The sequence below is a fragment of the Pinus tabuliformis genome, chromosome 6 (genome assembly GCF_031772625.1).
Source record: "Pinus tabuliformis cultivar Carrire ecotype Pingquan chromosome 6, CPIR1, whole genome shotgun sequence".
Taxonomy (NCBI): Eukaryota; Viridiplantae; Streptophyta; class Pinopsida; order Pinales; family Pinaceae; genus Pinus; species Pinus tabuliformis.
In genome coordinates this window covers 114350627-114360905 of record NC_142292.1, presented here as the reverse complement: position 1 = coordinate 114360905, position 10279 = coordinate 114350627, and positions in this window count along the sequence as shown.

Below are 10279 nucleotides of genomic sequence, written 5' to 3'. Positions count from 1 at the left end.
TGGGTCATAGATTAATTAATTACTAATTTGCTTAATTTTATGAAATAATTGAAATATGAAGATGACAGAAATAGGGACAAGAACACAAGATTTATCTCAGGAAACCTAATACGAGAGAAAAACAAACTAGAGGGTGAGGCCTATCCTCTACTTTCTTTGCTTTAGTTGTAAAATGAAGATATAAAGAAATGTGAACTCACCATATAGTTACCTTTTCATATTGTGGCCTAAATGACTACTGCAAATCCTCCTCCTCCTCTATTATGCTCACAAAATACCACTTTTAGATGTTTTTTTAGTTATAGAACAAGATACAATGCTAAAGAATGGAACCCCTTCTCCTCTTAGTGGCTTGGCATTTAGCATAGCTTAATACACATTTAATAGTAAGGTATTGACTTCCTCAACCCTCAATTGTGATAAGGTTTTGGACCTTCTAAAATATTCTCAAAATTCCACATGTGGCTAGCCCCAAATGTGTGAGTAATGGGGCTTGACATGGCATTCAATCATACATAACCATGGTGGTCAACAAGGTAGGTCAACTTGCAGGGATCATAACATTCATATATGAGATTTGATCATAGGGGCTTCACTGGGGAAGCAATACCATACCACGTGGGTTCATATTGGGGGATATATATTGAGGAAAAATGGCATAATATATTAGGGGATATATAGGGGTAAAGGGTTTTTATATTGGCAGGTATAAAAATGGAGCTTAAATTTAATGAAAAAATATAAAGGGGTATAAAAAATGTTAATGAAAAAATGGATACCTACAATATCTAGTGGAAGTAGGGGTTTTTTAAATTGGGAAGGTGTATTTGGTTTGTATTGGTAGGGGGTTAAATAATGTGATTTTTAGGGATATTTTCCAATATGTAGTCAAATTGAGGGTATTATTTAATATGCCATGAACATTCATGATAGGTCAGAGGTTCATTGAGTGAAGTCCTCATGGCTTTGATTGAGGTGTTTTTTTTACTATTGGAAATATATAAGTGTGTAGATTAACATTGAGGGTATGTGTGTAAGTTCCAAACAATGCAACCCTAGAGAATGTCATCTGATGCCTCAAAATGGATCCAAAAGGTTTCGAACCCAAGTTTTCCAAATGGGGACCTGCTACTAAAATGAGCCATGCATGCCAACTCCTTCAATTTTTCCATTGAGAAAATACCAAGATAGATGGAAAATTATATATTCATCCAATCCGAATGATCCTCCTAAATTTTAGATTAATGGAATGGTGGTTTTTCTAGCGAACTTACAAATAAGTGGTTGACCTTTTTCAATTCCACCTCTACTTTTTGGTAAGTATCAGGGAAAGGCTTAGCCCCTAGTCTTGAATTTTCATTGGTTGAATTTGTTCTTGTTGTTGGCTTGGGTCTTTTTTTGGGATTCTTTTTTCTAGGTTCTAGATGGTTCATTTTGAAATTAAAGACCTTCCCTCCCCATATTCCTAGGTGATTTCCTTAGATGTATTTGGTAGTGTTGACATTGGTGGGGGGGGGGGGGGGGGGGAGGGTGTTGTCATTCTAGTCACCTCTCATTGTGATAGAGAAAGGGGGTTCCTACTTTAATTTTGGTGTGTATTTTATCTTTTCTCAGTTTTTGCACATTTGTATTAATGGAATTCTTCTCTATCATCTCTCCATGGATTCTAGTGAGGACACTCAATTGATGCTAAGGCATGAAGGACAAATAGAAAGAAATGTTGCCTCAATTCAAGTAGTATCTAGGGAAATTCAAGATCACAAGACTAGAATATCAACTCAGTTGGAAATTATCATGGGTTTTTTTGTGTAAATGTTAGGTCCCTATAATACTTGTGTATCTCCTTTTTTGTTATTGTAGTGCCCATGTAGCCCCCATATTGTTGTGGTGTTAGTAAATGACAGTAAGTGATTTAATCCACTACATGAACTTTCACTGATAAAAAATGGCTCAATACAATGGAGAATACACAAGCCTTTTAATAGCTTCAACTACATGTAATACCATGAGCTCAATACCATAAGTCACCAATACTAGGTGCCCAAAACCACAACTGTTAATGATAACTATTGACACAACCTCAAATCCATCATAGGTCAAGTTTATCTAACAATACCCCCCTTTAAACTTGACTTTGGTTTTTCCTTGGAAAAATCTATCCAAATCAACCATGTGAGTCAGCCACCACCACTTACCTCCAGGCCCTACCCAATCAACGTAAGGGTATTTGAAAGGTATTTGAAAATCTCACATGTTGTCCTAGTTGAGCATGTTTTATCATACCATCACATGTGTCCCCTAATCACCTAAGTGGACATTTAGACGTTACAAGTGATTACCGGGTACGCATGCCTTATCACGTCTTACAGTAGTATGCCCATTTACATGAAAAATTTTGAACTCCACCATTTACATGAAATTTTTTGAACTCCATTAATAATTAGTTTTTCTTTTGTTTCTATCCTAGCCTTAAGCCTTCATTCTCTCATTTTTCCATAGGAAACTTACTTTCTCTCCTTCATGCTTCCATAAAAATGTGCATCTCACCTCGTGAGACTGTTATCCCACTATATAACCATTCTCTTGTAACTGAATTCCCTTACCAAGTCTCTTCATAACCCAAGCAATTATTGGATTTCATCATCACAATTCTCTTTAATAAATAGCCAAAAAAATAGTGTATTCTAGCAGCCAATATGCAATAGAGAGGCATTCAACCATTCATTCATATGGTCACACTGCTCAGTCCCAGTAACGTGAATCACGAACACCAACAACCAACTCCCATAGTTGTTGTACCTATCACTGGCGACTTGAACCTCAACTGCGCTAGTCTTCTTTCATGGAAACGATTTTGTTTGCACCTCCATCATCAATTTCACTTCAACTTATTTTCAAAGTTCAGTTTATTCAACGACTTCATAAAATTTAGGGATCATGAGCTACTGGAACACATGACTTGGCCTATTCTTTCTTCATTATCATGTTGCACCTCCAAAAACATAATAACTCTATACCACAACCATGTCCAATCTCGTGCAACTCTCTATTGTTGAATTCAAAACTGCATCATCCTTGACATTCCTCATTTGGAGTAGCCCTTGATTCCCTAACAACTTGGGTTAGAGGAAGGAGATTCGATGGAAATTTTCCACTCCCCACCACAAGAGGTTGTTGCTTCCTGGAAGCCACCACTTTCGGTTTGTCTCTCGTAGTGGTGATGGTATCTAACAATGCCAGTGATGTCCAACAATGCCAATGAGTCACCATTGTCATCATCACCTAGCAGGTAAATTTGGATTTTTCATGGCCATCACACCTACAAATTATACTTCACAGGTTTAAAATCCTAATGGAAAAACCGTAAAGGAAAAATCTTTATGGGCTACAAATTTGTCGCCCTTGAAGCTTCACCCATGATTGTGATATTTCGTCATGATTATTTTATTATATTTCGCCACCGCAAATTTTTTCCTTCCCATCGCAAACCTCAGAGTTGCACACACAGATATTTCAATAAAACTCTTCCACAAACCCCTATCATATTTTCTCCAATATCTTCAACATCTGCTAATGACTTGTCAAGCCAATCAAGTCTGATCCACCCACATAGTCTCCCTTTCCTCCTTTTTGCAGTTAGGGTTCACACATCTGCAGAGGTCTGAAGTTAGATTTATTTTTTCTCTATGTAATCACAATGTGGTCCCTGCACTCTTACCCACCTTTGGTTCTGAAACAACACAGTGGCTTCGGGTACTTGGTCACAAATCCCTTATTGTTGCTCACACCAGAAAACAATGAATGGGATCACACCCATTCCATGGACTCGCATCATGCTTCTCATCAAACCATCGCTAAATCATCCATGTTGGTTTGTGCAATGAACCAGTGCTTCAACCAGCGCTGCTAATTTGTGTAACGAAGTCCATTTTTGGGGACAGTGCGTCTATAGGAACAATTCCATGAGAAGGAATAACCAGTGCTTTCATACTTTTCTCACCATGCTCTAATACCACTTGTTGGTATTTGAGCCCTTAATAATATAAGTAAGAAAGAAAAATGCAGTTAAAAGAGAAATTGAATCACATAAACAAATACAAGAATTTATGTGGTAAAACCCTGACAATGTGTCAAGGAAACCTCCATGAGGCAAGGGATTGGAATTCTTATTATAAGCGGTATCAAAGCATGGTGAGAAATGTATGAAAGCATTGGTTGTTCCTTCTCATGGATTTGTTCCTATAGATGGACTGTCCCCAAAAATGGACTTTGTTGCACAAACTAGCAGTGTTGGTTGAAGCAATGGCTCGTTGCACAAACTAGCAAGGTCGGTTGGGCAATGGTTTGATGAGGAGCATGATGTGAGTAAATGGGATTGGTGTGATCCCATTCATTATATTTTCGTGTGAGAAGCAATAAGGGATTTTTGACCAAGTCCACGAAGCCATAGTGTTGTTTCAAAGCAAAAGGTGGATAAAAGCGCAGGCACCACAGTGTGATTGCATAGAGAAAAAAAAATTGACTCACAGACACTGCATGCAGAGTTCAGACCTCTACAAATGTGTGAACCCTAACTGCAAAATGGAGGAAAGGGAGACTACGTGAGCGAATCAGACTTGATTGGCTCGACAAGTCATTAGCAGATGTTGACGACATTAGAGAAACTATGACAGGGGTTTGTGGGAGAGTGTTATTGAAAGACCTCTGTGTGCAACTCTGAGGTTTGCGATGGGAAGGAAAAACTCTATAGTGGCAAAAGATAATAAAAACAATCATGACGAAATATCACAATTGTCATTGAAGCTTCAAGGGCGATAGATTTGTAGCCTGTAAAACTTTTTCCTTTACGATTTTTCCATTAGGATAGTAAGCTTATGAAGTATAATTTGCAGGTGTGATGGCCATGCAAAATCCAAATTGACCTATTGGGCGATGATGACAATGGCAACTCGTTGGCATTGTTGGACACCATCACCGATACGAGAGACAAACCGACAGTGGTGGCTTCCAAGAAGCAACAACCTATTGTGGCGGGGAGTGGAAAACTGCCATCGAATCTCCTTCCTCCAGCCCAGGTTGTTAGGGAATCAAGGGCTGCTCCAGATGAGGAAGGCAAAGGATGAGACGGTCGCGAATTCAACAATAGAGAGTTGCACGAGATTAGACACAGTTGTGGCAGAGAGTTATTATGTTTTTGGAAGTGCAACATGATAATGAAGAAAGCATAGGTCAAGTCATGTGTTCCAGTAGCTCATGATCCCTAAATTTGATGAAGTTGTTGAATAAACTGAACTTTGAAAATAAGTTGAAATGAAATTGATGATGGAGGTGCAAAAAAAATCATTGCCATGAAAGAAGACTAGCGCAACTAAGGTTCGAGTCGCCAGCGATAGGTACACCAACTATGGGAGTTACTTGTTGTTGTTCAAGATTCATGTTACTGGGACTGATTAGTGTGACCATATGAATGAATGACTGAATGCCTTTCTATTGCAGATTGGCTGTTGAAATACACTAATTTTTTTTTGGCTAGTATATTAAAGAGCTTTGTGATGGTGAAATCCAATAATTGCTTGGGTTATGAAGAGGCTCGGTAAGGGCATTCAATTACAAGAGAAGGGTTAGATAGTGGGATAACAGTCTCACGAGGTGAGATGCACTATGTTTTGGAAGCAAGAAGGAGAGAAAGCAAGTTTCCTGTGGCGAAATGAGAGAATGAAGGCTTAAGGCTAGGATAGAAACAAAAGAAAAACTAATTATTAATGGAGTTCAAAAAAAATTCAGTAAATGGTGGAGCTCAAAAATTTTCATGTAAATGAGCATACTACTGAAAGACTTGATAAGGCATGTGTACCCGGTAATCACTAATAAAGTCTGAATGTCTAGTTAGATGAGTGGCTTGCTCGCTTGACCGGTTTGGCTAGATTTGGCCAAGAAAAACCCAAAGTCAAAAAAAACGATGTGAGATAAACTTAACACAACCTCAACTCCACCATAAGATCAAATTTATCTAACACAAACATTTAGTGACCTAAAAATAAAACCTTAAATCCTTACTCAACACTAATAAATTATTCTAAATAACTACCTAATTTTCAATCAATTAACATTTATAAATAATAATAATTAAAATATTTAATTATATTTTATAAATCACTTAATTTTCCATATAGTTATATAAAATTCTTTAATATCACTTAGTTTTCCATACACCTTCATTAATTACATAAAATTCTTTAATGTCACTTAATTTTCCATACACCTTCATTAATTAGATGGAATTTTTTAATGTTCAATATTACCAACTGCTGCTGAGATAAATTAATAAAATATTTAAGGTTTTCATAATTTTAAAGAAATTAATAAAATTTTCAAAATTTCTATCCTTTAAAAATAAAAAGATAGAGATATGAAGGGTGTGGATTTAATAATTATAAAATATTTTTCGTTTTCAAACATATTAAATAAAAGAGTTTCCAAACCGAAGCGCCGCCACGTCAAACCTGTGGGGATATGGCGTTGCAGAGTCGACTTTGCTATTCCCTTTAATCACACAAACAAACCTCAAGTGAAACGGGGCATTTGAATTAGATGGAATTCTTTAATGCTCACTATTACCAACGGTTGTTCAAATAAACTAGCATTTGCACCTTATGTTGCAAAGGAAACGCCATAAGACATAGATTGGGGAAGAATAGAGACATGTATAGAGTGGGGAAGAATAGCATAGAGTGGGGAAGAATAGGGACATGTGAATGGACATTGTTGAAAGCAAGGGTGGATGATACTGAGTTACAATTGCAATAGTTAGTTATGTGTATTCTGAAAATGAATATTTTGTAAATAATAATAGTTTGTGGAAGAATTTATAAAAAGTATGCCATCAACTACACAATTGATATCTACAAAAATAGAATGCTAGAAAATAAGAATTTTAATTTATAAGATCCAATTTACATGGTTGGTCAACATGTAGAAATCCCTTGTGTCATCGCTCTGTCCAAGTGGGGAATAATAATATGACAGTCGAATCACTATTGTGATAGATTGTTGTTGGCTGAATGACTTGCAATTGGCTTTCAAGCTACTGGTTCACCACAAGTTGGATCTACAAAATATTAGTTTTATTTGAAGAACAAATAAAGCTAGGATAAAAGGTCCAAATTTCTGAAATTATTAGTTTCTTCCTTCCCCACCTTTCCATTGTTGTTATTATTATTATAATACTAATAAAATATTATTATTATTACCAGATAGCTCCCTGGATGTCGTCAAACAATTAATATTTATTTTATTAGAGCAAATCAAGGTACGGATAGAAAGCTAGAATTTCTGAAATTATTAGTTTCTTCCTTCCCCTCTTTTTCACTCTTAGCATTATGACACTTCCTTTCACATCCTACAGTGGATTGAACTTGCAAGAAAATTCGAGGTGAACCTTATACCTCTGCCTCTTCTGTTCATTTTTGTACAAAAGGAGGTACATACATCTTCAGTGCATATTTCTAGCCATTATCAACACCTAGTACATGCTTTTGTATACAGGGAATTAAATTTTCATCATGTTTGAACTCAATTATTTGCCTTCCAAGCTTGGCTAAAATGGTTGTTGGGCTGAGGGCCTCCACTGCAAATATTTTTATTGACAATGGCCCTTACAGAGAGTTTATTTTCAAGCATTTTCAAGTGGCTTCTGTGGATGAAGAAAGTGCAGCAGTGGTTCTAATAAGTTGATCAGTCTATAAAAGAAATTCCCATCTGAAGCCCTGAGCAGGTTATGAGTGAGACTTTTTGCCTCTACATAAGAGTTCATTAGATATTGTGTTCTACAAACCCCTCTCACATACCCAACTGCATGACTGCCCTATTCAAGAAGCCAGCGATTCCAATAAGCATGTGAATGAAAATCACCTACATTTTATCTTGATTTAAGTATATTTCCAGTAACAATTCACCAAACCATAGTCAGGCTATGTGATGAAACAATATCACCAAAAGTTCAAACTAAGCATGTTACCAATAAAACTATTGGCTAAACCTATAAAGAATCTTAATCATCCACTTCTACCTGCCTTCTTAGTATTAGGCCTTTACCAACAGGTGTGTGATTAAGTTGTTTCTCATCTTTATCAGCTACCAGGTTTGACAGAAAAGAAGTGCAAATTTCTTGCCTCCACTATCTAATAGATCTGCTAATTTCTAAATCATTCAAAACTTGAACATGGCCAATATATTGAAATAACATTTCCTTTGCTCAAAATTGTTTCAATCTATGATTGTTTATATAATCGTCTGACAACTTGTATATTTTTATAGAGGAGTGTGGTTTCCTAGCATGCTTATGTATGAAATTAGGTCCAAGATAAATGGTAGGAATTTGACTGATTTTAACGTTTGAGCATTTTCAAAGCTTTTCAGGTTCAGCTAAATAAAATACTTAGCTTTTTTTTTGTCTACTTTACAGTTTCCAGTAGCAAACAGAGTTTACTTTTATACTGGAGTCTAGCATTGAACTCTTAAATAGAACTCTACACATGTATCCTTTCTATTAAGAGTGCTGATTTTTGTTCGTTCATTTTCTTTTCGACTGTGACTGATGCTTGTTCAAAACAATGTTGTCAGACTCTTTTCGAACTCCCTGAATCTTGCCAAGTCCACTGAGTCGCCACTGAAAGGAGTAACTCCTAGACACTCTTCTGTCATAATCCCCACTTGCCAGACTCCTCTGAAACTTGCAAACACATATTCTGAGTATTTTTTTTTTCTCTTTGCCAAGTCTGAAAGATTCTGCTGAGTCTTCTTGAGTCACAGCCTAGCCGAGTCTTAGAAGAGTCCAAGTCTGACAACATTGATTTGAAACAATTTCTTTTTCAAGTCAGGTCAGCACATCTTCCTGTCCTTCCCACAATATTTATGTATGTGTCCATGTGTGTAGAATGTGTATGTGGATCTATTGCCCACTTTATTTCGTTTGAGTGAATCAATCATTGTTAAGACGAACTTTACAACAAACCAGTTTGTAAGTGAGGTGTCATGAACATACCTCTCCACAAAAACGCTGAACTCTTGTGAAATATAAAAGTTGATTCATCTATGGAATGAAAATTTTGTTTGATACTACCAAAGTCAAACTGGATCGAGAGAAGTTTTTGTCCAATGTTTATTGAGAGTAAAATTAGTCTTTTAACTAGATGTTCTATATAGGCAATTGTTAAAAATGGTCAACTAAGGTCAAATTCCACTATGGACGACTCCTTTGTATGAGATGATGATGGAATTGGATTCCTCTTCTTGAGAGGACGAATTTTGACCTAAAGTACGATGGATTCTCACAGGAAAAAATGTATATTTGAAGTCAAACCCACAATGTTGGTTTTGGTCAAGGTCAGCCCCATAGTCATGTACGCTCATGAAGCCCAAAAGACATGACCTTTGACCCACATTGAATTGTATAAATATAAGATGAGTTCACTCCATTTTGGCATCAGCACACATGATTTTCTCTTTCCTCTCATGATGGATTCAAATTTCTTTGAGAAACTATCTCTCTCCCATACGTGCAAATTTTTGGAGGACGGATTTCCTATGATTTTCAGCGGTTGACTTTCCTAGTACACAGAGCAGCATTGACCAGGCACTTTGACCAACTGTTTGACTGCGACTTTGATGGATTATTACTCTGCCAGCTAGGTCGCACTTGTGAGTAGAGGAACCAATCACAAACTGAGGTGTTTGACCACAGGTCTGAGGCAAGTTTAACTGCAGATTGTTGACCAAGTTTTGACCAGACTTTTGAAGGCTACCTTGATTGCATTTTGACTACCTAGAGAGGGTGAATTTCTCTCTCCTTTTACCTAGAGAGGGTGATTTGACTGAGCTGTTAACCGTTGACTGCTGATTGGTTAGGATAGCTTTGACTATTGTTGACTTCTGCATATGTGACTTTGACTTTTGAACATTTGATTGGGATCATCTATGCCAAGTCAATATATTGAGTTTGACTAATGTATCATTGTACTTATGGATTTCTCTCTCTATGAACATTTGATATTATCAAGAAGAAAAGATCTGCGAGTTTTCCCCCTTGTCGGGTTTTGCCCTAGCTTTAAGTTTAAATCATGGTGTCCTCTTGTCTTGGCTGTCTTTTGCATTTATGTTTGATGTTTTTTTCATCAGTTACTGTCATGTGATAATGGTCAACGTCATTGCTAATGGATTAATGGGAATTAATAATGGGCTAATGGATAAATCAAGTAACTGATCTCTGACCTAAGAAAGA